At 43.3% G+C, this 27,900-nt stretch overlaps 1 protein-coding gene across 2 annotated transcripts in view; it reads left to right on the forward strand.

The window, feature by feature from the left end:
- Positions 1-7,100: 7,100 nt before the first annotated feature.
- CDKL1 (cyclin dependent kinase like 1) overlaps positions 7,101-27,900 on the forward strand; it is a 79,590-nt gene continuing 58,790 nt past the window's right edge. Inside the window, exon 1 of one of the 2 annotated variants that reach the window (XM_075329467.1) lies at positions 7,101-7,143. The gene's annotated coding sequence lies outside the window, so the exon portion shown is untranslated. Of the gene's footprint in view, positions 7,144-13,341; positions 13,421-27,900 lie in introns of those variants that run through there. The other variant, XM_075329466.1, reaches the window with a different exon arrangement.

Raw genomic sequence — 27,900 nt, forward strand, 5'->3', positions numbered from 1 at the left:
CCATATTGGAAACTAGGCCCCTCAAGGAATTTATCTTGATGTTTGGTGAGTACCCTGAACCCCCAGGTGCTTTACAGAAGTTTATAACGTTGAGCCATGAAAATAAAAAAATAAAATTTTACCACAAAATTGTTACTTCAACCAGGTAGCTTTTTTTTTCACAAGGGTAACAGGAAAAAAATCACCATGAAATTTATTGCGCAATTTCTCCTGAGTTTGTTGATATCTTGTATGTGGTGGAAATCAACTGTTTGGGCACACTACAGGGCTCAGAAGAGAAGGAGTGCAATTTGACTGCAAAATTGGCTGGAATCAATAGCGGACGCCATGTTGCATTAGGAGAACCCCTGAGGTGCCTAAGCAGTGGAGGTCCCCCACAAGTGACCCCATTCTGGAAATAAGACCCCTCAAGGCTTTAATCTAGGTGTATATTGAGCATTTTGAATACACGAATACTTCACAGAATTTGATAAGCTTAGGTTGCCATATTGAAATTTTCATTTTTTTCACAAAAATGTTGATTTAGCGACACATTTTTCACTTTTTCAAGAGGCAACAACAAAACGTGTACCCCACAGGTTGTTATCTAATTTCTTGTGAGCGCAGGGATACCACACATGTGGCCAAAAACCTTTGTTTGGATAAATGGGAGGGCTTGGAATGGAAGGAGCACCATTTGAATTTTGGAAAAGTTGAAGTAAATTGCGCGCACCATGTCACATTAGCAGGGCCCCTTGGGCACCTATACATCAGAAACCCCCCACAAGTGACCTCATTTTGGAAACTGGACCCCTCAAGGATTTTATTCAGGAGTATAGTAAACATTTTGAATCCACAGGTACTTCACAAAACTGTTGCTGTAGCAAAAAATTTCTCACTGTTAAGGGGGCTTTACACGCTGCGACATCGCTAATGCGGAGTCGTTAGGGTCACGGAATTGGTGACGCACATCCGGCCGCATTAGCGATGTTGCTGCGTGTGACACCGATGAGCGATTTTGCATCGTTGCAAAAACGTGCAAAATCGCTCATCGGTGACATGGGGGTCCATTCTCGATTATCGTTACTGCAGCAGTAACGATGTAGTTCGTCGCTCCTGCGGCAGCACACATCGCTATGTGTGACGCCGCAGGAACGAGGAAGCTCCCCTTACCTGCCTCCCGGCCGCTATGAGGAAGGAAGGAGGTGGGCGGGATGTTCCGGCCACTCATCTCCGCCCCTCCGCTTCTATTGGGCGGCCGCTCAGTGACGTCACTGTGACGCCACACGGACCGCCCCCTTAGAAAGGAGGCGGTTTGCCGGTCACAGCGACGTCGCCGGGCAGGTAAGTATGTGTGACGCATGTGCGCGATGTTGTGCGGCATGGGCAGCGATTGCCCGTGTCGCACAACAGATGGGGGCGGGTACCCACGCTAGCGATATCGGGACCGATATCGCAGCGTGTAAAGTAGCCTTTAGGCTATGTGGCCATGATCCAGCGACACGGCGTCTAGTACCCAGTGTCAGCCTCCTGCAGAAATGTGAGTGTTGTCCACGGGAGAACGCAGCTGCCCATGCCCACGATTTGGGTTCAGGCTGCTGTGGACTTTAGTTCTATTCTACCTGCAAAGAACACTCATCTCCGCAGCATAAATTGACATCCTGAGGCTTGGGAAGCTGCGCCACAGGTCGATTTATGCTGCGGAGAAAAGAAACACAGTGGTCACGGGATTTCTAAAAATCCTGCCACTCTGCTTCTACTGCACAACGCAGCGTTATGGACGCAGGGAAAACACTCTGCGCCCAAAATGTTGCAAACCCTGATTGTGGGCACACAGCGTAAAATGCTACAATGGATGAATGGATAGATGTCAAACATATATAACGTCCCACCCCCCTGCATATTCTAAGCTGGCGCCCTTTAGTGCCTTTCATGTGACACTAAAGGATGCCTAGCCTTGTATTTAGCCCAAAAAAAAAAAAAATAATTAAAATAAATGACGTGGGGTCCCCCCTATTTTTGATAGCCAGCTAGGGTAAAGCAGACAGCTGTAGCCTGCAAACCACAGCTGACAGCTTCACCTTGTCTGGTGATCAATTTGGAGGGCTCCCCAAGCTGTTTTTTTTTTTAATTATTTATAAATAAATAATTAAAAAAAAAAAACAAACGTGGGGTCCCCCCAAATTAGATCACCAGCCAAGGTGAAGCTGACAGCTGGGGTCTGGTATTCTCAGGATGGGAAGAGCCACGGTTATTGGACTCTTCCCAGCCTAAAAATAGCAGGCCGCAGCCGCCCCAGAAGTGGCGCATCCATTAGATGCGCCAATTCTGGCGCTTCGCCCCAGCTCATCCCGCGCCCTGGTGCGTTGGCTAACGGGGTAATGAATGGGGTTGATACCAGGTGTGTAATGTCACCTGGCATCAAGCCCAGCAATTAGTTATGTCACGGCGTCTATCAGATACCCGACATAACTAATTGACAGTAATAAAAAAAAAATTGACAACAAAAAAAAATTTATTTGAAAAAACACTCCCCAAAACATTCCCTGATTGACCAATTTATTGAAAAGAAAAAAAAAAAATCCACAATAATCCATTTGGATGTCCCACGTCGCCTCTGGACCTTCTAGAATATGGGGGACACGTTCAGGGAACGTATCCCCCATTTTCTAGGAGGGCAGACCCTCCATTTGAGGAGAGTGGGTGCAAAGAATCTGCACCCACTCTCCCCGGGTCACAGCTGCAGACTCTGTGCAGCAGCAGCCAGCGTCCTGAACACAGGAAGCTGTCATCTGCTCGGCACATGTGACCGGCGTCTGCTGTGAAGGAGCCGGAGGAGGGGGCCGCGGGGGATCAGCACTCCGGTATGTATGACACCGGGGGACACCGGGGGACACCAGGGGGAGGGTAGGGGGGGACCCGGCAGGGCCTAGGGAGCAGGTTTCTGTCGCATGTGTGATGGCACATGCGACAGAAACCATAGGAACAGTGGAAATGCGGCCGGCGCGCTGCTGTGATCGCCGGTGCGCGCGGCCATCTTGGATTTTCGGGAGGGGGTTGGGGGTCGGGGGGGCACTTTGGGGACACCGGGGGACCGGAGGGAACCGGGAAAAAGATTTATCTCCCATCTGGCATGTTTGAACATGCCAGATGGGAGATAAATCATTTTTTACCGGCGCGGTCATTTACTATAACTTGATGATCGGTATACGGTGTATACCGGTCATCAGGTGAGCGGGGACCGGAAAAACCGGCCCGAATCATGATCTCCAGGGTCTCAGCTACCCCCGGCAGCTGAGACCCCGGAAATTTTCTGACTCTGGGGGGCGCTAGACCCTTTTTTCCGACCGCCGTTAAAAAGCGGCGGATCGGAAAAAGTACCCTTATTTACCGCCGTTAAAAGGCGTATCGGCGGTCGTAAAGGGGTTAATGCAAGTTGGGGGTGCAGCCCTCCTGATACTGAGGCTGAACAATTACCTGCTTCTCACTTTTTGCTGTGTATTTAATCTGGGACCCAGCTGACCACTTTACCATTCATATTGAAGTTTTCACATGACACAAGTCAAGTACAGAATGTGTTTTTAACTTTAGTAGGTTAGGGACTGTCTCAGATGGATACACCGTGACGAGGTGAGACAGCTTCTTACCTTTTTGCAAAAATGTATATACTAAGTACCCTGTTATTAAGCACTTGCAATTTATTTATTTATAGTCAGGGTATTTTTCCTACAATTTTTCTCCTTGTTTTTTTTCCACGCATGATAGAGCACATGATGACTCTGTCTGCACTATTGTAGTCAGTGGCCCTGTCAGTGCATACATCCAAAACCTGTTTTGCTTGGGGGTTCGGACGGAAGCCCCAAGAGGACCACTGAATTGCAAGAGGATCGCAGTGTGAAAGTGGCCTTAGCTGAGACCTACTCAAGAGAAATAAACACCGTATACTCACATGTACCATATTTAAATTCTGAAAAGGCTATTCTGGTAAGGAGCACAATCTAGCCAAGGATAAGTGATACCTTCTGAATCAGAAATACTCACCAGCTTCTTCTATGCATACTGAGCCTTGTAAGTCTGAGCTGCTGTCACATCTAAAAGCTACCACCAATTTGTGGCACTGCAGAGACAGCTTTTTTTTTTTTCTTACGAATGTAAAGACTCCTAAGTATTTAAATTGCAACCCCAAGAGCTGCTGTACATTATTTCACACTATAATCCTGGGAGAAGGATTGGTCTGACATTCCCTCATGAAGACCTCTTCCCACTATTATCTTGTATGCAATACAAGGACTTATCGTTGAAGAAGATAGGTCTGTATTCCAAACTCTTGTCTCTATCTCTAGGCCACGTGATCATCACCATGAAAAATGTGAGTATCACACCCATCCTACTCTCAGGATTATGCAGTGGGGGCCCTAATGTACAATAGCCAGACCCTTCTAATCTTCAGTTCTTAGGGTATGTGCGCACGTTGCTTTTTACCTGCTTTTTACCTGCTTTTTTGCTGCTTTTTCTTCTGCGCTGTTTAATGCCAAAATGGATGTGTTCTTCTATTCAAGCAAAGTCTATGGGAATTTGGGTTTCTTGTTCACACTATGTTGTTCAAAATGCTGCCTTTTTGTGGCAGAACTTTGGTCAAAAACTCAGCTTTTCAAAGAAGCAACATGTCAATTGTTTTTGCCATTTGGGTTTTGCACTGCAAAGCTGAGTTTTTGACCAAAGTTCTGCCAGAAAAAGGCAGCATTTTGAACAACATAGTGTGAACAAGAAACCCAAATTCCCATAGACTTTGCTTGAATAGAAGAACACATCCATTTTGGCATTAAACAGCGCAGAAGAAAAAGCAGCAAAAAAGCAGGTAAAAAGCAGGTAAAAAGCAACATGCGCACATACCCTAAATGCGTTTTTGGTGCAGATTGTGGTGACCTTTTAGTCACCACAAAGTGCAAGCTTTTCCTTCCCCGGGAAAGTCTGAGATTTCAGATTTGCTGTGTGCACGGTGCTTTTTTTTTTGTTGCATTTTTGTGGTGACAACAAACATGCAGCATGTCAAATTATTTTGCGATTTGCCCTGCACTTTTCACCTATTGGTGGTTATGACAAAACAGCAGGGTGTTGACGTAGCCTAAATCTGTGTTCCCCAACTCCAGTCCTCATGAGCCACCAACAGTGCATGTTTTCTGGATTTCTTTAATATTGTACAGGTGATGATTCCAACACTTGTGCAATGTTAAGGAAATCCTGATAACATGCACTGTTGTTGGCTCTTGAGAACTGGAGTTGGGGACCACTGCTCTACCAGCTTGGTGTTTCATTGATTTTGTGGTGGAACCAGTGGTACAGTCATTTCTCAAAAGGGTCCCACTGATTGCTACGAGTTGTGAGCTAATGTACTGTTGCACTTCTTTGGATTTCAAAGTCTTTCATCCCCTTCTCCGTTTCCTTGGCGTCCACTGCTTATCCAGTCCTCAAAGTTGTTCATTTCTTGGTGTTGCTTCAAAAGAGCTTGAGCAGCACATCTTGAAACCCTCGTCTGCCTTCAAAGTTTTGCGTGGGAGACATCTTGCATGTTGTTGCTGTGCTCAGTCTTTCCATCGTATGGCCCAAGACATGAAACAGTCTTCCTTCACCTCTTCAGCAATTTGGGTGATCCTCACCTAGTTTCAAGCCTTACACAGCTGTTTCTGTCTCAGTTAATGACTGGTTTTTAATCTACATATGAAAATGATGATCATTGATTTCACTCGGAATTCTCTTTTGTTCATTCACTTGCATTTTGCTACTTGATAAAAAAAAAAAAAAAAACAACCATTAATACTTCTATTTCAGGAAGCATTGTTATACAGTGTATCCACGCATATCCTGTCCACTGCCGTTAACTTGAGAACGGTGGCACCTGTAGGCATAGAAGTGGTGTCTAGGTATAGTAAAGTAGCCATGCGCTACGCAATGAAACCGCCTATAGCGCCACCTGGTGGAAAAAAACACGGAGTTAGCATTTTTCTTTCTCAAATGGAACAAGATAGAGAAAAAAAGTGAATTACAAAGTTGTAGGGCATCATCATTTCAATACGAATCGATACCTTGCATACAGGAATGCTATTATAAGAATGTGTAAAACTCATAAGGCTGTGGACGTGAAGCGATACCTCATGGAGACCTTCCTACAAGTTATTGGGTATGGTGGCTGTGTGGAGTGGCCCCCACGCTCACCTCACCTGACCTGACCCCATTGGACTTCTTTCTGTGAGGTCACATCAAACAGCAGCTGTATGCGACCCCTTCACCAACATTGCAGGACCTATGATGACTTATTACACATGCTTGTGCAAATGTGTCACCCACCATATTGAACAACGTGCAGCAAAATACAGTATGCTGTGCAGAGGCCAGATGTGCATTGCAGCTCACGAGGGCCACTTTGAGCATCAAAGTTAAAAGAGTGACATATGCGTGACCAGCATTCAATGGTTTGGGGTTTTTTTGGAGGGGGGGGGTCATGGGATTCATATCATAGCACTTCTGTATGCAAAGAGTCGATTCGTATTGATTGATGATGCCCTACAATTTTTTAATTCACTTTTTTTTTAAAAAATGCTAACTCCATTGTTTTCCACCAGGTGGCGCTATAGGTGGTTTCATTGCGTAGCACATGGCTACTTTACTATACCTAGACACCACTTCTATTCCTATAGCTGCTGCCGTTCTCAAGTTAATTGCGGGGGACACACTGTATACAAACACACACTATATGAACAATGGTACTGAGACCCCTTTATATTACACCTACTTTTATGACATCCCCTTCTATGTTTAAAGGCATTAATTTGGAGTTGTCTCCATTCCTCCCTATTGCAGCTCCCGCTCTTCTGGTAAGGCTTTATACAAGATTTTGGAGTTGTCTGTGGAAATTTGTGCACCTTCATCCAGAAGAACATTATTTATAAGGTCAGACCCTGATAGGACTGAGGCCACAATCTCCGTTCTAATTCACCCCAAAGGTGTTGGATGGGGCTGAGGTCCAGGCTCTGTGCAGCCAGTCATGTTCTTCCACACCAAATTCCACCAACCATGTCTTTTATAGACCTTTTTTAGTGGGCACAGTAATGGAGAACAGAAATGGAGAACAGAAGAGAGCCTTTCCTAAATTGTTCCCATAAAATTGTAAGTAACCTTTGTATAAGATGTCTTTTATGCTGAAATATTCAGTTTTGATTCATTTTTTTTTTTCTTCTTACTAAGAGGCCGACCCTTGAAAAACAACCCTAATGCATTATCTCTCTAGCATCAAACTTGATAGCTGGGACAGTGCAGTCAGAGTCAGGCAAGTAAAGTTCTCCTGGTATTCGCTGAACCAAGACGCACCCATCAGATGCCAAATAGAGAAGCGTGGTTCACTATTCCACAGATACGCTACCATTGCTCCAGAGTCCACGTGACGTGATTTATACAATCTTGATCGAAATATAGCATTGTGCTCGGTGATGAACAACTTGGCATTGTGCTTGATGATGTTAGGCTGCATGCAACTGGTCTGTTATCAAGTCCCCCGCGAGCGCAGTGTTTGTGCTGATATTTATATTAGAGGAGGTTTGGACTCTGCAGTTATGGAATGTGCAGAGCGTTGGTGATATCTCTTCTCCTCACCACTCTCACTAACACTGCTTTGTAACTTTTGGGGTCTCCAAGTTATGTGTCAGACGGAATAGGACTTTACTACTGCTCACAGATGATGAGTGAATATTTAAGAGGGAAGAAATGTCTTGAGCTCACTTGTTATATACAGTAGGTGGCCGCGCGGGTATCCATGATCTCTGCAACACCAGCCGATCTGTCACATTTTAGTAAAGGCAGACGACATACGTGAGGCCGGAGGTTATACCTTGGGGGAATTGAGATGCTGGGTCATACACCAGTGGCAATGGGTGTAAAATCTTTAATTCAATGATTAAGATGTGCATCCCAATACTTTGCTCTGCAAAGCATGCATATTAAATATATATGTACATACAGTGCAACATGCACCACACACACATATATTTCTACGTTGTACCTAATTACATCATTTTATCGTTATTTGGGTCCTTTGCAGTCGTCATAGAGACAATTTCCTCACAAACATCATTAATCGCTTCCTGAATGTTTAACACAAGACTTCTGGGATTTGTATCCTTATTACTGAAACTCCAGGAGACAAAGTCATATTGGTAATTGGAGTAATTTCTTCATCACAATCTGTGAACAAGCAGAGGTGGCTGTGCTCTAATTACCGGTATATGGACAAGAGAAAAACAAATTAAGGCACAATCAGTTATTGCAATTAGGAGGCCCAAAGGTACATTGGTGCCTAAATTTGGCCAGAGAAACGAGTAAGTCAATGAGTAACATGGAAACCCTGAGTTATGCTCTGTTAGTAGCCCAACCAATGCCGAAATTAAATTATAAAGCAAAATGTAATTTTCCACTGTGATTTTGCTGCAGAATATGTCGTCAAGAGTCAGACATCCGACCAGTGTGAATTCAACAGACCACAAACCTGTTATTTAACGTCAAGAAGGGAGGAATTCTCATTTCTAAACTCACGTGCTTTTGTAAATGTATTAGTAAAAGGTCTGTATTCCAGTCAGGCAGTCATCTGTTAATCACTTACTCTGTGAGAAAGTAATTTTTTCTTTTTTTAATAAGTAACATCTGTACCAGACCAAATAACGTTAAAGTACAAGTTCTATAAGAGCAGGACTCAACAATGAAATGTGTTGCATGAAACTGAAATCGTAGAGACACATTTTAACATTAAACGATTTCCTATGGTCTTGAGTTGCGATGTACTGTGACAGCGACACAAGCACGTGCTGGCAGAAAGCGCAACTGGACCTGTGCTGGTGCAGCCCACCAACCGCAGCGCCTACGTCAGCTAGATGTGCATCCGACGACACACAATCAGCTGAAGTGTATAGCAGCACAAACAACCATCAGTTCCCTACTTGGCAATACTTGCTGCTGGCCAATCAGATGCCAGTAGCTGATATTGGCACGCGTGCCAGGCTTTGACATTGCATGGCAGTGATGTAATTTGTCACCATAGCAGGCATGTAGATGTCAGCTGCCAGCCGCTATGCCAGCTACAGAAGGGGATGCCTCACAACGTGGAAGCAGAGTAAGGTGAGTAGAATGTTGTTGTTTTTTGCTTTGGTATATATGGAGGACATATATACCAGGAAAGGGCCCAGGATGGGGGACATAGATACCTGGCAGTAGCCCAGGACAGGAGACATACACTGGTAATCAAAATTAGATAACAATGTATCATCACTTGCTTTTTTCAGAAATAATGTGATCTACATTGATTAACATTTGAAGGGGTTTTTTTTTTGTAAGGGGTGCACCATGACACTAGAACAGTGTTTTACAAAAGATCTAAAATGTATCAACATAAAACCTTTATTTTGCCCAAAACATGATGATCATAATGAGAGAACAGCAATGACTAGCACAGAGAAAAATTACAAGTACATTTTCTGAAGGTAACAAGTCACAATCAGTAGGACGTGTACCGGCCGTCACTGTGAATAAGTTCAGCACATCTGCGGCTACAGGACATCACTAGTCTCTCACATTGCTCCGGTGTGATTTTGGTCCACTCTTCTTCCAGTTTCTCTCTCGGTTCTTTGACTATTGTGGTTTTTTTGGCCATAACTTTGTCACCAAGGATTTCCCAGAGCTTTCCTATTGGGTTTAGATCACGACTCTGAGCAACCATTTCATTATTTCAATGTTTTCTGTTTCAAGGAAGTGCTTACCATTTTGCTGTGTGACAGGGGGCATTGTCCTGCATGTAAATTGATGGCTGATTGAGTGAGGAACGCAGGTAAGGAATTACATGTTGTTGAAGAAGATTCAGATAGATCATTGCATTCACTCTTCTATGCAGCTGTATGAGAGGTCCAACTCCTGCTGAAGAAAACATTCCCCAAACCATGACACTTCCTCCACCGCCTTTCACTGACTCTTAACACATTTTGGGTTCAGTCTTTCCCCAGTTTGTCGACAAACATAATGTTTCCCATTAGACCCAAATAAATTAAACTTGCGTTCATCACTGAAATGAACTGTGGACCACTTCTCCTCTATCCACACAACATGCTCCTCACCAAATGTGAGTCTAGCCTTTTGATTCTTTCTGCTAATGAAAGGTTTGGTCACTGCAGAGTGGGCTTTCAGTCCCAGTGCTCTTAAACGTCATGACACTGTATGATGAGACAGATCCTTATCTTGTTCAGTGCTAAACTGGCAAGAAATTCCAGCTGCAGTATTGAAATGATTACCCATGGAAATTCTCTGCATTATCCTGTCTTTCATTTGTCTTTCGAGGGCGACCAGCCTTGTTGGGCGACTTGAAATAGTTTGTGATGTGTAAAGATGCAATATTTTCTAAATCACGGACTTGGAATGATCAACTTCTCTTGCTATGGCTGATAGGGTCACCCCTTTGGCCTTCATTTGGACAACCTGCTGCAAGAGGGTTTCAGTCATTTTGGAACAGCACACCATTTTTGCAAAGTCAGTGCAAACTGCAAAATTAGGCTGACAGTTAAATAGGGTTTGTCAGATAATTAAGGAAATTAGCACCAGGAGCCAGATTAACACCAATAACTTGCAGGTATCTGAAAAGTGTTCTCTAATTTTGATCAGTGTTCTTTTTCCTTTATCTCATTTACATTTTTAGTATGTGCTTTTGTATGAAATACGCATAAAATGCAACTAGTTTACTCATGTTACAATATGATCACATTGGACTACACAATGACCGTCCTTAACATTTAGGAAATTGTGTTGTTCTCTAATTTTGATCTCCACTGTATATACCTGGAAGGGGCCCTGTATGGGGGACATTATACCAAGAAGGGGCCCAGGATCGGGATATATACTAGGAAGGTCCCCGGATGGGAGACATATATACCTGGAAGGGGCCCAGTATGGGGTACATATATACCAGGAAGGGGGCCAGTATTCTGCATATATGTATATGTACACCAGGATGGAGGAAATATATATCAGGAAAGGGCCCAGGATGGGGGCAATATATACCTGGAAGGAGCCCTGGATGGTGGACATTTATAACAGGAAGGGTCTCAGCATGGGGGACATATATACCAAGATGAAAGGGGCCCAGGATGGAGGACATATATACCAGGATGGGGCCTAGGATTTGGGACATATTATTATTGGGTACCCTACTACATAATGTAAGTGCATATACAACACATGTCTTTATAGGATTTGGAAATCTAAAAGGGACCCATATATCTGACCAACATGCAGGGGAAAGGGGGCCAAGGTCCAACTCTTGCACAGGGGCCCATCAGACTCTAGTTACGTCAATGGACATGAGAATTACAAATGTTTTTGAAATCTGATGGATTTACTGTCTCTTGTCACAAGTGACACACCTGTCATACACTACGATGCATGTCACATGCAACTTGCAGGAAATATACTGGGTATCCCATCCTATACGTGATGGCTTTTATAAAGAGAGGACAAATGGAAAATTGGGAAGAGATTAAATTTGTTTTTCTAAAAAATAAGCCCATTCAGCATCTTTGAGCCTGAAAAAGTTTGATCTATCGAAATAAGAAAATATTTAGCCACCCAGGCAAAAGCTGTAAATATTGAAATTCCAGAATTACACCCCCAAATTTTTTTGTAATTTTTTTTTTTTAGGACATTAATATAACAAAAATAAAAAATAAATCACTCCACAGGGAATTTTCCCCCCTAAAATATATGGTAAAGTTAACAGTGCCATTTAAAACACAGACATGTGAGCAAACCTATTTTATTAAGGCCCCTTTCAGACGTACGTGTTTGATTAGGTACAAGTTACACATATTAGTATGGTCATACGTGTGTCACGTGTGTGACATCTGTGTTTGCATACGTGTGACATCAGTGTGACATGTACCGGAGAAAACATGGGTCTTTGAAATAAAAAAGATTTTCTATATTCACCTGTATCCAGTGCTGTTTTCTTCGGCTCTGCTGTCTCCTGCTTCTGACCTCCACTCATTCTATTCATTGATTATTCACTGCGCTGAGGACCTGGAAGCCGGACCATGGCGCGGACAGCACCTCCGAGGACAGCATCGCAGGGACAGCATCGCCAGTGACAGGTGAGTATCCAGCAAGCAGTGTGTGTGCAGTGACGTCCAGGAGGTCATTGGAGCTCCCAAATGAACTCTGATGACATCCTGATAACACCCGTGTTACAGCAGGTGTCACCACGGTGACTTCACGGGTTCATCAGAATTCATTGGGAACTCTGATGACCTCCTGGATGTCACTACACACACACTGCTTGCTTGCTGAATGCTCAACTGTCACTGGAGATGCTGTCCCGGCGATGCTGTCTCGGCGGTGCAGTCCTTGATGCTGTCCTCGGCGGTGCTGATCCTGATGCTGTCCTCGGTGGTGCTGATCCTGATGCTGTCCTCGGTAGTGTTGATCCTGATGCTGTCCTCGGTGGTGCTGATGCTGTCTCTGGCGGTGCTGTCCCCACGATGCTCCGGCTTCCAGGTCCTCAGTGCAGTGAATTAATGAATATAATGAGCGGTGGTCAGAAGCAGGAGGCAGCAGAGCCGATGAAAACAGCGCTGGATATATGTGAATATAGAAAATCTTTTTATTTCAAAGACCCATGTTTTCTCCAGTACGTGTCACAATCATGTCCCACGGTTCACATCAGTGTGCGGGGCCGTCTGACACCCGTGATGTCGGAGAAAAAATGTACGTGTCCGTATGTGCGTGTGGGGCCATGAGGGATCACATGATCTGTGTGAAAACCCGGCCGTGTGAGTAACGGTAAAGAATAACATGGGTACGTGTGACATCCGTGTTAAAAACGTATGTCTTATGTACCTGAAACATGGACGTCTGAAAGGGGCCTTAATGGGTCTGCATTTGTCCATGTCTCTGATATGTGTGAAAACGGATGTTACATGTATCAGAAACATGGAGGTGTGAAGAGGCTAGGCTGGAATCACATGCAGATATTTGTGCTGAGGTTTTTTTTTTTATATATATATATATATATATATATATATATATATATATATATATATATATATATAAAGTCATGAATAGGAAACCTAAGGGAAAAAAAAAACACTTAAAGGCTTTGGTTTGAGGAAACATCACCTCAGACTACAGGTGTGAGCAGTCACCGCCTGCAGCAGCCGTCACCTCCGTCACCTCAGCAGCTCTGAGGGGACGGCGAGCGGCAGAAGAACACCGGAATGTTCCCTTGTGGCGGGAGAGACGCTGATTGGCAGGGTCAGCAGGGGGGCGGAGCTCGTGTTGCTATGGACACGGCCGTGCCGAGTACTGCTGCTGTCAGAGGCGGTCAGTTCAGTAGAAGGTCCCGGAGCGGCGCCGTGTGCAGGTGAGTGTCGCACTGTCATCCCCGCGCCCCGGAGGACTCATTACACAGTGCCGTGTCCTCGGGCGGAGGAGACAGCGCTCCCGGCTCCCCTGTGCCCCGGGGATGATTGTTTGGAGGGCACTGGCTTTAGGACGTGAGGTAAATAATGTACAGGACGGCATGGAACAATGGCAGCTGTACCGGAGCGGAGGAAACACCAGTCATGAGGCATCTGTCTGCCTGCATGTCTGTAATCTATCTATCTATCCCTCTATCTATCTATCTATCCCTCTATCTATCTATCTATCTATCTATCCCTCTATCTATCTATCTATCTATCTATCTATCTATCTATCTATCTATCCCTCTATCTATCTATCTATCTATGCCTTCTTTTTTTCTGTCTTTTTTTCTCTTTTCTATCCTTTATTGTTCATTAACTTTCCTTTTATTTCCTATCCTCTATCGTTCTTACTTTTTCCTTTTCTCTTTTCTTTTTCCTCTCTCATTTTTTTCTTTCTTTTTGTATCCTTTATCTTTCTTTTTTCCTTTCTTTCCTGTCCTCTATCTTTCTTTCTTTCCTGTCCTCTATCTTTCTTTCTTTCCTGTCCTCTATCTTTCTTTCTTTCTTTCTTTCTTTCTTGTCCTCTATCGTTCTTTCTTTCCTGTCCTCTATCGTTATTTTGTTCTTTCCTGTACTCTCGTTTTCTTTATTTCCTATCCTCTATCATTCTTTCTATTTCCTATCTATCATTCTTTCTATCATTCTTTCTATTTGCTATCCTCTATCATTCTTTCTATCATTCTTTCTATTTCATTCTATTTCCTATCCTCTATCATTCTTTCTATTTGCTATCCTCTATCATTCTTTCTGTCATTCTATTTCATTCTATTTCATATCCTCTATCATTCTTTCTTTCTATTTCCTATCCTCCATCATTCTTTCTATCATTCTTTCTATTTCATTCTATTTCCTATCCTCTAACATTCTTTCTATTTGCTATCCTCTATCATTCTTTCTGTCATTCTATTTCATATCCTCTATCATTCTTTCTATCATTCTTTCTATTTCCTATCCTCCATCATTCTTTCTATCATTCTTTCTATTTCATTCTATTTCCTATCCTCTATCATTCTTTCTATTTCCTATCCTCTATCATTCTTTGTCATTCTTTCTATTTCATTCTATTTCCTATCCTCTATCATTCTTTCTATTTCCTATCCTCTATCATTCTTTCTATCATTCTTTCTATTTCCTATCCTCTATCATTCTTTCTATTTCATTTTATTTCTGATCCTCTATCATTCTTTCTATCACTCTTTCTGTTTCATTCTTTCTTTCCTATCCTCTATCATTCTTTCTTTAATTTACATTCTCTCTATTTCTTTCGTTTCTATCTTTTTTTTAGATCTCATATTTTCCTTTCCATATAAGAGAATCTTGAAGCCGCACCACCTAGTAGAAGTATAACGTTTGCTGCCGATCCTCCATAGATTGCAAACCAACAAGCTATAAAAATCCAGGAGAATGGGTGTGCACTGGTCGTTGGGTCCCAAACTGGGTGATGTTTTTTTGGCCTGTGTGGCCGGGTGGTAAACTTTTGGCTCCGCAGAGCTTGTGCCACACTGCAGTGTCTACTTCTGTATATAACCAATAATTTCATGTAAATATAACCTCTGGTGTTTGTACCTTCTTGTCTTGGATTCAGAGATAAGTACAAAATGTCACATGATATTTGCTAATTTCCCTTACGTAGAACTTTTTGTCCGCTCCGCTCCCTGCTCTACTTACTGAAGTTATTTAGCAACTTTATTAAAAGTCACAATTTATAAATCTGTGTAAAAACCATTGAAAGAAAACTAAAGCACAACCCCCAAAGTAGAGAACATTGGGATTAGGTGAAAGGCAATGAAATGTTTTTCCCCAATGCTGCTGATTTTTTTTTCTCTTACCAACGTTTTTTGCTGTAACTTTACGGACGAAGGCTGTAAAGTTTCCACTTAGCAGTAGGAAATAAATAGAAATCTGTTAAAAATTGACATTCCCCTGAGCGCCCTGATCTCAGAGGACGCGTCCTGTATTTCCCATGACATTAGTAAACCATTTTCTGAAGATGTTTTGGGAGATTTGTTTGTGTAATGGAATAAGACGGTGAAAGATTACCGGTAATAAGCGCAATTCAGTGTCGGGATAACTATGTTACTCGCTAAGTCCCAGCCTGTTGTTACTTATGGTCACATTGGTCTTTTTGTTAAATAAATAAATAAATCTTTATTTTTATATAGCGCTAACATATTCCGCAGCGCTTTACATACATCAGGAACGCTGTCCCCATTGGGGCTCACAATCTAAATTCCCTATTTGTATGTCTTTGGAGTGTGGGAGGAAACCGGAGAACTCGGAGGAAACCCACACAAACACGGGGAGAATATACAAACTCCTTGCAGATGTTGTCCTTGGTGGGATTCGAACCCAGGACCCCAGCGCTGCTTCTTATTGTTGTGTAGAAAATACCGTATACTGACTCTACTATATGGAGAAATATTTGTATTTTGTAACGTTGAAACAGATATAATGTTTTCATTTTTATATTATTTGTTATTATCCAGTTGCTGGTTTTTTTATTTTTTTTATTTTTCTGTCATTAGAGCAGTGACCACCAGCGTAGAGGATAAAGTCATCCGCATGTGTCCTATCCCACAAGGGAGGGAATTTATCACGACTGCCATTTCTTATGTCAGTCTTGAACCAAAGGCCTGCCTTACTAAGGTGCACCAAATATATCCAAAATATATATTTTACCTGTATCAAAACATAAGGTGTGCCATGATTATGAAAACGCGAACACTTAATAAATTTGGCTTTACTTTTGGGCTTTCTGTGGCAGGAAATGTCGATTTGGGGTACAATGTGCCCAATAAATTAACAATATTGCACATTTCAGCATCTCTGAGTCTGAGCGTAAATTATAATAACCTTGTCCAACCTATCTTAAAAAATAAAAAAAGTCAACTCCAATGTAAAAGTTCAAAAGGGCACAATTGTTTTTAGTGAACATTGGTGTAGAGGTAATAATATCAGCATGTACTTGCTGCCTCAGCCCCTGACAACACGTAAAAATTACTTCTGTTGCCTATATCCGTTTTGATTACCCTTTTTAACTTGAGTGGGAGGTTCCTCTCCATCAGCATTCTGCCAGCATTATAGGTGCCGAAACGTCTTTCTCCTCGCTTTCCAGCATATATGTTCCTGCCGTTATCCAGTGGCTTGTTTGCACTGAATTTAAAGCCCATCTCTCTGTTAGAACTGTATTTAGTTTGACACAACAGGAGCAGAAACTTAAAGGGGTTGTCAAGTGTCAACTAGTCGGACAACCCCTTCTCAATCACCATGTTTGCTCTCGTTAAAATAACTTTTTTTTTTTTACTCGCCAGTGATATTGGCATCTCTTACAGGGGTGTCTGCACTCTTTGTCCCAGGGCTTGCATGCCGTCATGTCACACAAGTCCTTTACCGAATCAGCGCTATGTTACCTCTTCCTGCCTTTGGAAGAATTGACGATCAAGAGGAAGTCAGAGCTGCAGCTGGCCAGTTGTTTCATATTGATAAGTCTGAAGGCTGGGAAGTGAAGCCAGCGCTCATTGGACCCAGGGATTGTATGATATAATGTCACGTGAGCCCCGGGAGAGCGAATGTCAGCATCGGTGGTGAGAATATGTGTTGTTATTTTAACGGGTGGCAAACATGGTGATTGAGAAGGGGATGTCCAAGTAGTGGACAAGTCCTTTAAAGCTTCAAGCCCACTTACCATAGGCACAAAGACCCACCTTTGCTTCCTGTAATCTGTCTAGATATAGATTATGTTTGACAACAGGCAGTAGATGGGAGACACCTAAAGGCTGGCACTTTTTTTAGTGATTTTTTTTTTCCAGGAGTAAGACATGATTTATAGATAGTGATTTCCAGATTACATATTTATCACCTTCTTTCCAATGAGATCAAGGTGTGTGAAAGGCCAGAGACCATTTAAAGGGTTTGTTCACGTATAGGAAAGTGGGCCCTTAATTGTGTAAAATAAACTCATTACATACTCGCCACCCCATGGGTCCAGTGCAGACTCCACGCCGTTGCTGCGGTTCTGGTGTTTTGGCTGTGGTGGTGACGTTATGTGATCATTACGAGTCACCACTAACCAGTCACTGAGCTCAGCAGATCACGCACACAGCTTAGCGGCTATGCTGAAGACGCTGGCAGGCACCACTACGCTTACTGATTGGCTCACTGTTGATGTGCTGTCTCCGCTGCAGCCAAAACAGCGAAACTGGAGCAATGATTGGGAGCCGGCACTGAACCCAGGGAGGGGGAGTAACTGCTGAGTTTGTTGGTTTAGGTATTTTACACAGTTTGGGGCCATGTTCCTAAAGTTTGGCAACCACTGTGCCTTTTGTCATGGCTGGAATGAATTTGCAGCCCAACATTTTACATAATTGTAAGGCAGCAAGTCGTGCCAGTTACTATCGTGGTACCATATGTTTTGACGATCATCATTTAAGAGGCTTCCCCTCCACTTACGGACGTTATGACAAGAATGGACGGGGGAAAGTGCAAGGGAGCAATAAAAAATTGAAAACCCAGGAAAAAGCAGAGATAACATCAGAGATCAATAACCTTTCCTCCCAATACTATTGTAATAATGGGGCTCCATTCCTAGTTTTACTATGTGGCTATAATCGGGTGCATGTGCTCAGGAAATAGTGACCACTATTTACCATATATCAGAATGGTTGCTGAGTAGAGATGAGCGGATCCGTGGAAGTTTTGTCCGGTTCAGCCAAACTTTAGATAAAGTTCTGTTTGGGACCCGAACATGACCTTAACCCCCAATGGAAGTCACTAATTCAGCAGTTCGGATCTTCGCCCACATGCAGCCACCCATAAACAGATCACTTCGAAGGGCAGATGGGTGGGGTTTTCCATTTTTTTATTTTATTTTTGGTGCACACTACATCCAATTATGCTTTTGGTTCCCCCAGTGCAAGCTGTTCAAACAGTCCAAACAACTCACCATGAGCTGAAGGCCGAGTGTACCCGAGCACAGCGATGCTCGCGCAAGTGGTGTTCATACGTAAAGCACCCAAACTCCGAATCCAAACTCTGCGTTTTGGTGTAAAGTCTGTGTTTAGTACAAACACTAAACCTCGGGTTAGCTCATCTCTAGTGCTGAGACATTTGACCGATTAGGGACCTGTTGTAAAGAAATTCTCCCGACTAAGTGCACAGACTCAGAGTACACCTATCATTATTGTGGAGTCAACCAAATGCAATAGACATAGCATGGATGAGTGATATTTGACTTATATTGGGATTGATGGCCACTTAGGATAACCAATTATCGTGAGACCAGTAGGGAAATAACCTACATTGTTTTCACATAAAATCCCTTTTAAGGCCTACTGCACATTCATATTTTATTTTTTATTTTTTTATGGATTGCACACGTACTCATTATAACCTATGTTGATCTTCACATATACGTGTTTTCACACGGATTGCGTGTCCATATGATCCACACGGGCACATGTTTTTTGTTTTTTTTCTGGCAGCACAGATGACAAAAACCAATAAGTCTATGGGTTCGTGAAAAACGTGCAGCCACAGATGATGTCCTTGTTGCAAAGTACAGTATAGGAAAATCTTGGTAATTTCATTCTTTCTTTGTCCATACCGGGAAAACACTTATGACACCGGTACCGTTTTTTTCGCATATGTGTTGTATACTTATGTTTGAAAGGGGCCTAAGAATGGGGCTACATGGTGACTTTGACCGTGACACCTGTTACTTGACCAAACATTGCCAGGTGTAGCTGCCACATTGCAGGGCAATACAAGTAAATGGTGTCGTAAGTGTGATGGGTTTTTTCGACTTTCTTGTTGCAGTTCCCCCAGGGTTGCAATATAACCCCATTTAATCATTTTTTGCCACAATGTATTAGCAAACTTTGGTAGTGTCTCCTCCAAAGTTTCCGCCTAACCCCATCCTAAATGTTATGGCATCAATTAAGTGGCTGTAATTTATGGTGCCATATTATATGGAGTAGTGACTACAAAGAGGATACAACGGCCACATATTGGGTGCACAAGACCTGTGTACACTGCACCTAAATGGGTATTTCCATATCTTACGCTTACCTATACGACCCGTATCTAATTCAAGAACAGGGCCAGTCTGGCATCACCAGTAATGTATAGATAGACTCGCACGTGGCTTACTTCATTACTTTCTATAACAATTGCGTAGTGCAATATTTTTGGATCTCTCATTGAAGAGAGAGCCACACGCGGCCATTTCCATCGGTGCGAGACAAAGTCCTCTTCTAGAGATGATGATTATTTACAGGTAACATCTGTATTAGACATTTAATTAAAAAAAATATACAAAAGATCTATTGGTCACGAAAAAAGGTGGAAATATTATTTAAAGAACATACAAATAAAAAGTTATGATGTTTACTCAGCACAAGTCTAAAATGGCTATAAATGTTGAAAACAACAATATTTTTACGTAAATTGTAGCATCAATTGTTCTACATCAGCCATGACGTCTGCATCCTTTGCGTATGAACTGGATTTTTTGCAAGCACTGCTCACATGAATCAACCATTTTCAATGCAGATTTTTTGGTTCTGCCATGCAAAAAAAATCACCATCGAACTTGGAAATATGTAGCTCGCTGCTTATTTTTCTATAGATTCCACGTAGAAAACATGAAGATTTAGCCCTGTTGAATGATCTGCACATTGCCAGTGGAAATCTGAGGTACAACCTCAGATCCCTGCCAATAAAAAAAAATAAAAAAAAATAAAAAAATTGGAAAATGGGTTTTAATCCACCATACAGATATACCATTAAAAAAAAGTTACCTGTATGAAATCTGCCCACATGGACTGACACATGTTTGGTTAGTACTGGAGATTATACACAAATGATCGCTTCAGTAAAATCTTGTTTCCTGAACATCTTCGATTTATAAGATTAGCGAGCCAAGAAAATGACCACTTCTCTCTTTTCATTACAGTCTCCCTTTCATTCGTCCAGCGGAGACAATATAATATGGTCGTGTTGACAGGAGCCGCTGAGAGACTAAGATCTGGTTGCTTGGCAGGAGCAGACACGATGCATCTAATGTCTGACAAGTGTCCTGGCTTCTTAGCCAAATCCATTGCCTTCGGAGTATAGGGGTTATAAACTGCACATTTAATCACCCATATACTTATCGGTGTACTTTCCGTGACAATGGATCCTGCAGGGATCAAGACCCTGACACTTTCTTGCTACCATATGTTCACTCTGCTTTTGTAGTGATTATTTTGACAATATTATTATCTATACATTTTTAAAAATCAATTTATTTTTTTAATCAATGTAATTTGCACAAATCATTCTTTGTTTCTGCTAGTTTGCTTATGTCTGGCTTCCATTGCCCCCGTAGGGCAGGTGCAACCTGCTGTGACAAAGGGTTTTGGTCAGATTGTGCTTCTTTGTAGCTTATATTGGAGGTGGTAACTGCCTGCATTTTTGACAGCGCACTCCTCCCATAAGTTTAACGCTATGGAGTGTATTTACTGCAGAGATGCGGCATTAGACTATGTGACCACAGGACAATGTACTCGCGGATTTTGCCGCGGAAAACCTGCGGATTTATCTGGATATTCCAGATAAATCCACAGGTTTTAGCAAGTACAGATACTCCCCATGTTATCCTATAGGATTTGGGGAGTGATGTATCAATGGTGTGGTAGGTGTGGTATGTGCGGCTGCGGAATATGCTGCGAATGTCCCGCATCCGCACGTAACTGCATGTCAATTATTCATGTGGAAATATCTGCAGACTTCCCGCTCCTCCACTATGGAGATAGAGGGCGGGACGTCCGCAGGTATTTCCGCACTTGTCCCGCAGGTCTACCGCAACAAAACTGCTTGGGACCCGCAGCAATGGATAGCTTTCGGGGAGCAGCTGTGGGAAACCTGCAGACAAACCTGCGGAAATATCCGCGGGTACATTGTCCCGTGGGCAGATACCCTTAGAGGGACAGCAGTGATATCCGCAGCAATAGTTACCACTTTGAATATCCTTGTGAAAAAGGTGCGTTACCCTTTTCCTTGGCAAAGTGCAAAACCCGTACGTAAAGCAGTTTAAATAAGTATTGAATATGCCACCAATTTTCTAGGTGAATATACTTTTAAAGGTGCAATTGACATGAATTTCTCACCAGATGTCAGTAACAAATCATCCAATCCACACTGGCAAAGAAATAAAAGCATAGATGTCCATAAATTAAGTTTTGTGTAATATTAAGAAATAACACAGGGAAAAAGTTGTGAACACACTCAGAAATTTAATTAATATTTTGTACAAAAGTCAAAACTCCTCCAGTAAGGAGAATCTAGTCTCCTTCATTGCTCAGTTGAGATTTTGATCCATTCTTCCACACAAACAATCTTCAAATCCTCAAGGTCCCTGTGGCTCGTATGTATGAACTCTGAGCTTTAGCTCCCTATATACATTTTCTATTGGATTCAGCTCCGGGGATCGGCTCGGCCATTCTAGCAGCTTTATTTTTTTTCTCTGAAACCAATTGAGAGTTTCCTCGGCTGTGTGTTTGGGATCATTGTCTTTGTGAAATGTTCTCCCTCGTTTCATCTTCATCATCCTGGTAGCTGACAGCAAATTTTTATCAAGAATGTCTCTGTGCATTTGTCTATTCATACTTCCTTCAATTACATGAAATTTGCCTTTGCCGTCTGCTGAAAAACAGTCCCCCACCATGATATTCCCACCTCCAAACTTTACTGTTGTATGATGGTAGATGCCTCCAAACATGGCGTGTACTCTGTCATCCAAAGAGTTCAGTTTTGGTCCCATCTGACCAGACTTTATTCTCCCACTTTTTCCCAGGCTTTTCTAAATGTTGTCCAACTTTAAGGCTGTGTGCACACGATGCGTTTTTTACCGCGGAAACGCTGCGTTTTGAACCGCAGCGTTTCAGTGGCAAATTGCATGCGTTCAGCTTTCCCAGCAAAGTGTATGGGAAAGCTGAAAAATCAGTGCACATGCTGCGTTTCTTTCCGCAGCGTTTTGGATGCCAAAAATCGGTGCGGAAAGAAAAGCAGCATGTCACTTCTTTTGTGCGTTGTGGCTGCGTTCTCTCCCCCATTGAAATCAATGATGTGGGGTCAGAACGCAGCCACAACGCATGGACCTGCTTTTTTGTTGCGGTCCGCGGCCTTTGTCGGCACGCCAGAACGCAGGCATTTACCTGGAAGTGAGGTCAAGAGGCTTCCTGTTGACCTCACTTCCTGGCAAAGCCCCCGGTGTCGCCAAAGTGCCCGCCCCGACCCCCGAGTCCCCGACCCCCCTCCCGAAAATCCAACATGGCCGCGCGCACAGTAGCGCACCGGCCGCCCTGCTCCTATGATTTCTGTCGCATGTGCAATAACACATGCGACAGAAAACTGTTCCCCAGGCCCTGCCCGTTCACCCCAATTCCCCCCGGTGTCATACATACCTGTCCGGTCGCAGCGCTGATCCCCCGCGGCTCCCTCCTCCTTCACAGCAGACGCCGGCCGGTCACATGTGCAGAGCAGCTGACAGCCAGCACAGTGTTCAGTGTGAGCTGTGCTGGCTGCTCGCACTCTGCAGCTGTGACCCGGGGAGAGTGGGTGCAGATTTTTGCACCCACTCTCCTCAAATGGAGGGTCTGCCCTCCTAGAAAATGGGGGATACGTTTCCTGAACGTGCCCCCATATTCTAGAAGGTCCAGAGGCGACGTGGGACATCCATATGGATTTCTGCAGACCCATTTTTTTTTATTAAATTGGAGAACAAGGGAATGATTTGGGGAGTGTTTTTTCTAATAAAACATTTTTTGTTGTCTTTTTTTGCTTTTGTTTACTGTCAATTAGTTATGTCGGGTGTCTGATAGACGCCGTGACATCACTAATTGCTGGGCTTGATGCCAGGTGACATTACACATCTGGTATCAACCCCATTTATTACCCCGTTAGCCAACGCACCAGGGCGCGGGATGAGTTGGGGCGAAGCGCCAGGATTGGCGCATCTAATGGATGCGCCACTTCTGGGGCGGCTGCGGCCTGCTATTTTTAGGCTGGGAAGAGTCCAATAACCATGGCTCTTCCCACCCTGAGAATACCAGACCCCAGCTGTCAGCTTCACCTTGGCTGGTGATCTAATTTGGGGGGACCCCACGTTATTTTTTTTTTTATTCTTTATTTATAAATAAAAAAAAAAACATGGGGAGCCCTCCAAATTGATCACCAGCCAAGATGAAGCTGCCAGCTGTGGTTTGCAGGCTACAGCTGTCTGCTTTACCCTGACTGGCTATCAAAAATAGGGGGGACCCCACGCCATTTTTTTCATTTTTTTTTTTTATTGGATAAATACTAAGCTAGGCACCCTTTAGTGCCACATGAAAGGTACTAAAGGTGCCAGCTTAGAATATGCAGGCGGGGGTAGGACGTTCTATATATTTGACATCCCTTCATCCATTGACGCTTTTTAGGCTGTGTGTCCACAATCAGGGTTTGCAGCGTTATGGGCGCTGAGTGTTTTCCCTGCGTCCATAACGCTGCGTTGTGCAGTAGAAGCACAGTGGAAGGATTTTTGGAGATCCCATGCCCACTGTGCTTCTTTTCTCCGCAGCATAAACTGACCGGTAGCGTGGCTTCCCGAGCCTCAGCATGTCAATTTATGCTGCGGAGACGAGTGTTCTCTGCAGGTAGCATAGAGCTCCACAGCAGCCTGAACCCAAATCGTGGGCATGGGCAGCTGCAGGAAGGCTGGCACTGTGTACTAGACGCCGTGTCGCTGGATCATGGCCACATAGCCTTGGGCCTCTTTCACACGTCAGTGATTCTGGGACGTTTGTGCTTTTTTTTAAACGTACCAGGATCACTGACATACGCAGACCCATTATAATGAATGGTCTGCTCACACGTCAGTGATTTTTCACTGCACGTGTCTCCATGCGGCGTACCCGCGTGTGCGTGATTGCCGCACGGAGACATGTCCATTTTTTTCTGGCATCACTGATGTCCCACGGACCACGCAGTGGTGTGGTCCGTGAAACACGTGCCAGAAAAAAACGTGCTTTTAAAATAAAAAACATTTTAACTCACCCGGCGTCCAGCGATGTCCTCTGCAGCCCGTCCTCCCTGTTCCTTCTGTGCCGGCTCATTATTGTCGCGCATATTCATGATGCACGACACAGCCGACCCGGAAGCAGCTGCTGCGGGGGTCAGCGCCGGCCGGATGCTGCATCGCGGGAGCGATCAGCACCATGGAGAGCGGGAGCGGGTGCAGGTGAGTTAATCTCTAAGTGCAATCACGGGCCACGGAGAACGGAGCCCGGATTGCACTTAGACAACCCACGTGTGCCGTGATTCACGGCACACGGAGGGACATGTGCGTGTTTTACACGCCAGTGAAAAACGTCAGTGTTTTTCACTGACATGTGAAGCGGGCCTAAAAGTGAGAATATTGTTGCTACAGCAACATTTTGGGTGAAGTAGCTGTGGATTCAAAATGCTTAATATACTCCTGAATAAAATCCTTGATGGGTGCAGATTCCAAAATGGGGTCACTTGTGGGGGTTTTCTGACGTATAGGTACCTAAGGGGCTTGGTGCGCGAAGTTTATTTCAACTTTTCCAAAATTCAAATGGTGCTCCTTCCATTCCAAGCCCTCCCATTTATCCAAACAGAATGTGGAGAAGGAAATGACATCACAGGGTTTTTTTTCCAAAAGGTCTGTGTTCAACCAACTTTATTATCACTGACAAGTCTTAAAAAACGCACCTAAAAAAACGCATGAAAAACGCATGAAAAACGCATGAAAAACGCATGCGTTTTCGATGCGTTGTTTCTCAAAAAGCATTGTTTACAATTCTCCCCTCTGCCAGAGGGTGCGTTTTTTTCCGCGCGGAAAAAAAAGCAACGTGTGCACATACCCTAAACATGCTTTAACCTGCTTTTTCTTCAGCAATGGACTCTTGCGTTGTGAGCGTGCATACAGGCCAATGAGGGTGAGTGCATTACTTATTGTTTTATTTGAAACAATTGTACCAGCTGATTCCAGGTGCTTCTGTAGCTCTCCGCAGGTGGTTCCTGGCTATTGGCCATCTCTTCTGATAATTCTTCTCACTCCTTTGAAATCTTGCGGGTAGAACCTGGTTATGCCCATTTTATGGTAAAATGATGTTCTTTTCACTTCCAGATTATGGCCCCAACAGTGTTTACTGTAACTGTCACTAGTTTACAGATTCATCTCTAAGCAATGCATCACTTTGTTTCACAACAATAAGGTTGTGAAGGTCTTGAGACAACTCTCTAGTTTTACCCAGCATAAGATTTTTCTTGTGTGGCACCTTTTTAATGTATGTAACTCTTCAATGCTTTTTCCCTGTGCCATTTCTCATTATTACAGAAAACTTAACTGTAATTTATGGACATCTATGGTTTGATTTCTTTGCCTGTGCGGAATGGATGGGTTGTTACTGACATCTGTTGAGAAATTAACGTCAATAAGCACCTTAGAAATATATTTACTTAGAAAATTGGGGACGTGTTCAATACTTATTTCACCTGCATTATATCTTAAACTCACAGCTCTTGTTAATTTACATTACAGACATGTTTCACAGTTTGTGCATGAGATTTCTTAAAATCTCATGCTTTTTGCAGGAGATGCATGTATGACAGAACTTTAGGGGCCCATCAAAAATAAGGTTGGCTTTTTGTGGCTGGTGGGCACAGATGAATTGGTGAATTTGTATTCTAAGTAGTGTCAATACTCAATACCAGGACTTCTCAAAAACAAAGTGTTAAAAACGTACACAAAAACGCAATGAAAAAACGTGCGTAAACTAACCTCCAAAAATGATGCAGAAATTCTGTAGCATCAAAGACTCAACAAATACTGATTGTGGGGACGTAGTGTAAGATTTTAATAAATATTTCACTGAAACAATTTGCAAAATTTTGACAAGACTGAGTTTCTGAAAAGAAACTTAAGTTTTTGTGACAAATCTGTTAGGGTGTACTCATTTATGCAAAAAGATGAGGATGTCCAGCTCTTCAGGCAAAAAAATCACGTCTTTATTTTATCATGCAGACACAAAGAATGACATGACCAGTGCTGGTCATGTCATTCTTTGTGTCTGCATGATAAAATAAAGACGTGATTTTTTTGCCTGAAGAGCTGGACATCCTCATCTTTTTGCATTATTTTGGGCTGTGGCAGTGCCTGTCCGTGCTCCAGGACGAAATCAAGACTGAGCTTTTTCCACGGTGAGCTGATTCATACTATTGAACTTGTACTCATTTATGCTTAGGACCGTACAAGTGTATGTGTGTATACAAAGAATAGAGAGGTATGTAATTGTGCTCATAGGTACACTTCAATTGTACCAAACAGAATTCCCCCCCGCCCCACCCCCAAAAAATCTGAAAATCACATTGTATGATTTTTAAATACTTAATTTGCATTTTATTGCATGAGATAAATATTTGATCACCTACCAACTAGCAAGAATTCTGGCTCTCACAGGCCTATTCTTTTTTTTAAGAAACTTCAACCCTGCACTCATTAATGAGTGGCAACTATTTTAACTGATTACCTGTATAAAAGAAACCTGTCAGGGGCGTGGCCTGCACGCTGATGGCGACGGCTGCTTGAAGGAGAGCTCTGTGCTGAAGCAGGATAAACCGGCTCTTATCAGCTCACAGATAACAGGATTACCAGCTACAGGAGGTGTGAGTAACCCCAGCCCCCAGCTATGCCTAAGGGGAGACCTAAAAAGACTGGCACTCCAGCCAAACTGACAGACTTCTACCCCCTGGATAGGGATCTCTGCTCACCAAGCAAGATGGCTTCACACTCAGCTTCTTCCCACTCCTCACAGGGAGAAACAGGCTGTTTAAGAGGCTGCACAGCCATTCCACTGACAGAGGAAACAATGCAAGCTCTGCTGAAAACGCTGAGGGCTTCCTTGCAGGCTGATCTCAGAGAAATAGTAAGAGAGCTGAAGGAAGAGATCAGGTCTCTAGGGGTTCGCACAGAGCATGTAGAAACTAAGATGGCTGAATTTGCAACATCACATAACAATCTGATAGATGCTAACACAGCTTTGGAAAAGGAGGTGGAGGCACTAAAACTTAAAATCAGTGATATAGAGGACTGATCCCGAAGAAATAACCTAAAAATCAGAGGGATTCCCTCATCAGTAGCAGATAAAGACCTCCAGGAATACTTCCACAAGTTTCTGAAGCTTATACTCCCTGGATGGGACACCAGAGACCTGATAGTGGACAGGATTCATAGAGTCCCTAAAGCCAAAGGCATAGATCCAGCTCTGCCTAAAGATGTCCTGGCTAGACTTCATTTCTATAAAACAAAAGAAGCTGTGCTGCACACACTGAGGGG

The sequence above is a fragment of the Anomaloglossus baeobatrachus genome, chromosome 12, assembly GCF_048569485.1.
Source record: "Anomaloglossus baeobatrachus isolate aAnoBae1 chromosome 12, aAnoBae1.hap1, whole genome shotgun sequence".
NCBI lineage: Eukaryota > Metazoa > Chordata > Amphibia > Anura > Aromobatidae > Anomaloglossus > Anomaloglossus baeobatrachus.